At 43.8% G+C, this 5729-nt stretch overlaps 1 pseudogene; it reads right to left on the bottom strand.

Annotated features, from left to right (window-relative positions):
• Window positions 1–3775: 3775 nt before the first annotated feature.
• LOC137205004 (D-aminoacyl-tRNA deacylase 2 pseudogene) lies at window positions 3776–4627 on the bottom strand (annotated as a pseudogene).
• Between the last annotated feature and the right edge of the window lie 1102 nt (window positions 4628–5729).

Below are 5729 nucleotides of genomic sequence, written 5' to 3'. Positions count from 1 at the left end.
TTTTTAAATCTCACCATTTGTTTTATTTTAATTATAAATTACTATATTTGTATACAGATACATGATACAGATTCAATGATACAGATACAAGTTCAAAAAGTATGAAAGAAGACAATGAAAAATAACTTCTATTTTCATCCCAGCCACCCAGAGGTAACCACAGTTACCGCTTTCTTGTGCATACTCCCAAAGATATAGAGCATTTCTTTGAGAGTTGAGAGTCTGAACAGTTTTAAATATGTCTAATGTAGTCACTGGATTTTTACACTACCCTCAGCACCTCTGTCATGATTCATCACTCTGGGCTTCAAGGCACTGTAAGAGTCTGAAATATTCCCCATAAATGCTCGGGACCCATCCAACAAGGCTCACCCCACCTGCTGCAGAGGTCAAGGTCTCCTCAGGCGCCAGGGCTCCCACAGACCTCTAGGAGTGGGGCTTATGGCAGTTAACTCCAGAGCTGATGAACTGAGGCCCAGCTGAATGGGAGCTCTGTCCCATGTCGTATAGCTGGTGGAAGAGCCATAGTATGTTTTGCTGACACACTATGGTGGTTGGTGTTTATACAATCACCGGGCACTGATTTAGTTCAATAAGCTACCTGGCTCCTTTTCATCAATCACAGTCGAAGGGGTGGCCAGTGTTTATTTCAAGATGCCAGGTGAGAAGGTGGGATCAAGGAAATAAAGTGCCCTTCGTCCTTCCTCACACATCTCACCTCTCCCCGAGTGAGACTCCTCATCATACTCTCTTAGTACTACACACCTCCTCTCGGCAGCACTGTTTCCTGTTACTCACATTTATAATACATTTTCATCTTTTATATTACATGTAAAATGCATTTGCAATAATTACATTGTAATATTTGATTAGAGTCTAGACATCCCTCATTTAGACTGGAAGCCTCCTGAGGGCAAGGACAGTGCTTCCTTTTACTCACCTTGTATCTCCATCACCTAAGACAGCATGTGGCTGGCGGGCGCTCGATACAAATGTGTTGAATGACTAAATAAATAAGCTAAAGCCAATTCTTGTGACCCATGCCAGGCCTTAGCAAATGCTCTTTCAATTCTTGTAACAACCTTAGGTAAACAGGTTGCGTTATTATCCCCCTTTACATATAGGGAAACCAAGACAGAAAGTGCTTAAGTGCCCATGATTGCACAGTGGATGGCAGTCTGACACCAGAGTCCACCTGCTTAACCACCACATTACGTCACATTGCATTTTGATAAAATTTTAGGTGGGCACCTGGAGAGTGACACTCAGATGCCAAGTAAAGCAACAAGAGCCTGTGGAGCCCAGCCAACAGAAGCATGTGCAAGACCAGGGATATGGGAAGTGGAGGAAAGCGGCAGACAAGGCATGGCTCTGTGAACAGTGACCGTGGAGCTGTGCCTCATAGGTGGGAATCATAAGACTTGACCTTCAAGCCTTAAGGGGGTTTCCTCTCAGGTTCCTCATGTATGTCCTGGCCCTGGCCAAACCCAAGCAGAGCAGATTCTGAGGTGAGATGGGCAGGGGTGGTATTTTGGGTTTGCAGGGAGAGCACTGAGGCAGCCTCAAGGGAGTCAGGGCCTCACTGACACAATCAGCCTCAGGGGAAACTGCTGACACTCAGGCACACTGGTGACCCCAGGCCCTGCCCTCAGTGGGCTTCTGCAGCCTCCTCTAAGGCCAATCCTCATCTACCTGTCCCAGGCTGCCCTCAGCCACCCTGCACACTCTCCCCTAGCCCAGGGCCTCTCACACCTCTGATTCTTGTCCTGTAAATGGACTGCTCTCACCCTCAATTTCTGTCTCATGTCCTCTTCCCAGTCAGCCAACCTCCAGCCTCCTGCTGTACTTGTCGGAAGCTCGCAGCCCAGTAGCAGCATCCTTCATAGAATTATTCCTCCTGATAAATCAGGCCTGGCACCTTCTCCTTTTGATTCGAGATACACTGTGTGTGTGGTGCTTCTGGCACTTTGTTGTGTGCCCTGAATGAGAGCTGCAATTTGGTAATTATTTGTGTGAAGTCAGCCATGTTGCATCATAGAACTCTTGGTTATGTTATTTAGCTCAGAGACCCCAAGGATCCGAAGCTGTTCTCTGACAAGAATATAGAGGCAGTTTTCAGGTCTGGTGGAGAGATGGCTTCCAAACATGGGCAAAATCCTGTGGGAAGAATCCTCCATTCCTCCTTTCAGGGACCTTGAACTCTCAGCAGTCAGCTCTCTGACACAGCTCTCTATCAGTCATTTGCATTTTAGTTTGAATATCAGCCCATGGTTGTCCTTTCCTACAGTTATTAGCATTTTGGACCTTCTGTCTCTAGTGTAAATGCTCTTTTTAAAGGAATTTGGGGCATTGTCAAATACGTGGGGAGGTTTTTGGGGCCCAAGTAGAGAGGGATCCCACGCATCTCAGGCCCGGGCAGGCCCAAGGGTGGAACCCTGCTCCGTCGCAGCACTGGTACCAGCTCAGTGGGTCTGCCTCAGCTGTCTCAAGATTTAGTCTCCAAATGTGCCACTCTGGTCCAAACTGAGGGAGAAGAAGTTGTGTCACCAGAGCTGTGAACCAGAGCTTCAGGGAAAGTGGGAGATTGATAAGGAGAGAAATTGCTCTGTTTATCAACCACTGTTTCCTTCTGCAAACTGCAAAACGAAATATAAAATGAAATAAAATTACATTTTAAATCTCTGCCGGTGCTTTCAGAGGTAGGCCAGTTCTGGTCTCCCATCAGCAGAGACCAAATGCACAATAACCTCATTCAGTACCTGGTGCTAGAGCAACTGTTTACTTATAATAATGTTCAAGTTCCCAGCTAAGAACAGGGAATGAATTAATACTTAGGAATTTCTCTTTTCTGCACATGACATGCCATTTTAAAAAACTGCCACTTTGATGACTTCGTCATCACATTTCCTTCAAAGAGGAGCTAAGTGCCATGCAAATTACAAAGCCTGATTCATGTTCACATGCAAAAGCCCCCATCTGCAGGGAAGGGCTTGGGGGCTGAGGCCCCTGGTTTTCACTAAGAACTCTGCTTGACTCCTGCTTGTTTGTAGGAAAGGGGAGGGGGCATCACATATGTAAACATTTACTATTTTTTTGTTTCATGCTTTCATTTCATCTTTTACTTTGTAGAAAGTGAGAAATGTTTTTACTTTGTGACTCTTTCACCCAAATCAGTGTTTCTTCCACTTCCTATATACTCCAGGAAATACTGGAGGAAAATTCTTTGTATTTCTTTAAAATAATAATATTTAAATTCTTTTTTTCCCCTTTTTATTCCTTTTATAGCAATCTAAACCAACAAGAAAGGAACTTCCTAAAAAAATTTATGAACATTAATTTAATGAAACAGTAACTTTTAAAAACCAAAGACAGAAAATGCAGCACACATTGCTTTGGTAAAAAACTGAGAAACAGAATATTAAGCCATTAGTATTAAGCCATTAGTATATTAAATAAAAACAACTTTTAGTCCCCCATACCTTATTGCTATATCAACTAAAGATTCTTAAAATAATTTAAAGCACTTGGATGTCCTTGGAAAATAATATTAAAATGTACAATAACATTTTTGTATTACATTTTCATAGATATTATTAGAAGGAATAGTAAATTGCATATTTCATTCAAAATATGGAAATCTGAAATACTAAAACAAAATTGACAAAATTATAATTGTAACCGTAACACAAATCGTGATTTTTACTACATATTACATACATTTGAGGGTATAAGAAACATATTTTTCTTGATTACACAAAATGCTTAATTGCAAAATGCTTAAATACAGCTCTCTAAGAACATTTCCATGTTCTTATCAATGACCATAAAGTGAATACAAGGCATTTTTCAAAATTTTGAGTGTAAGTTTAGGGGAAAGCAGGATGGAAGGTGACTGAGATCCAGTGTTTAGGTGACGTGGCGAGGTCGTCCAAGTAGCAGGCTGCAGAGTTATGGATGGGACCCAGGATTTCCTTGTCTAAAAATGCTGCAGATTAGTGTACTCAAGCAGAAGGGGAAGAGAATCTAATTACAACTGTAGAAACTTTTAATTTTTCAAAACTCAATTAGGTGTCTGTATGGTCCGTTGGTGTCGAGCTTTAACACCTGTTGCCGTAAGTACCGTGTTCCACCACAACCCCAGCTTCGGCACACTTGCTGTTAGCAGCTAATTCTTTTTTGGAGAGTCACAAATTGGGAATAAAGTTCTAACCCCTCTTCTTTTCCAGAGTTAGAGTGATACTGCATGCTTCTTCCTTTTACTCTCCCCCCAAGGGTGGCTTGAGGGTTGATAAGAATGTTGCCAGGTAGATCCGATACAGAGACACGCTTGCCATTTTCTGTTTCACTTAATTTCACATTTAACAGTGTATTAACCATTTTGGGAAGAAGCTCTTTATCAGCTCCCTTGAAAAAGCACAGGTGGATCACTAATCCTCTCTGGACCTCCACCCACTGGGCCGCGGCGTCCCCTTCGGCGGGGCGTACTTGCAGCCGGGCGTGCAGGCACTGCTGCAGGAGGGCCCGGGCCTGAGGTGCCCGGCCACTTTCAGCCATGGCTCAAGCTCGCGCGGATATCCCCCAGGTTCCAGCCACGCGCCGCACAGGCCCGCCCCCGGCGCTCAGGGAGCATTGGGCGGGGCGGGACGCCTTAAATTCTTGTTGAAGAACTAAGCCATGTTCATTATTGAAAATTTAGAGGAAAACAAACTACCCATAATCCCAGGATCCAGAGACAATTATTATTTATAATTTTGATTACCAGCATAAAACCCACTAGGTTGTGATGTATTATCCTTTTATATATCCTGTTGGATTTGATTTGCTAATGTTTTGTTAAGGATTTTTGCACATATATTCATGAGGCATTTGAGTCTGTAGTTTTATTTTTTGTAATATCTTTTTCTAGTTTTGTTACCAACCCTCTCAAGTTGGTCTCCAACAAGGGTCCTTCTGCCCGGTGTCCTTTGTGCCAATAGAACGAGACTGAGTTTGGTTCAGAAGCAAAGGAAAGCTTTACTCTTTGGTCAAAGACAGGAGAGGCGCGAGCTTGCGCTCTAGAGCACGCGTGCTCCTCACAGGCTGTGGGTGGGGCTCCTTAATAGGGTTCTCCTTAATTGGGAAGGGGGCAGAATTCTCACGGAGCCTGCGCAGCTGCTCACGTTCTAGATCGCAGTGCCGGGCTGGAGCAGCGTCTCTGCACACGGCCGTGGAGCTGAGGTGTTGGCTGCAGGCATTTCGCAGGAACCCTGGTCTGATGTGCTGGGTGCAAGGCCTCTGCATGCGGCACCCTGTGAGCGAGTGAAACTAGAGAAGCCCAAGGAAAAGAAAGAGACAGGTTAGACTTTATTTTATTTCCCAGCTTCTATTTTTATTTCCCAGGAATTGTTAATTGGCTTTGCTGGTGAGAGTTTTGGTATCAGGGTAATGCTGCCCTAATAAATTGAGTTGGGATGTGTTTCCTCCTCTTCTTTATTCTGGAAAAGATTGTGTAGAATTGGTATTATTTCTTCCTTAAATGTTAGTAGAATTCACCAGTGAAATTATTTGTTTGTTTGTTTATGCAACTTAAAACTCCTTTGCTAACTCCCAGTTCTGTAGGCCAAACATCTGGCCATGGCATGGCGGGGTTCCCTGCTCAGGTTCTTATAAGGCTGAAGTCTAGGTGTCCTCATCTGGATGCTGAGCTTCTCTTCTGAGCTCAATTGACTGAGTCAGAATTCAGTTCCTTG

Source organism: Pseudorca crassidens, chromosome 13 (genome assembly GCF_039906515.1).
Source record: "Pseudorca crassidens isolate mPseCra1 chromosome 13, mPseCra1.hap1, whole genome shotgun sequence".
Lineage (NCBI taxonomy): Eukaryota > Metazoa > Chordata > Mammalia > Artiodactyla > Delphinidae > Pseudorca > Pseudorca crassidens.
This window is presented reverse-complemented; position numbering and strand designations above follow the sequence as displayed.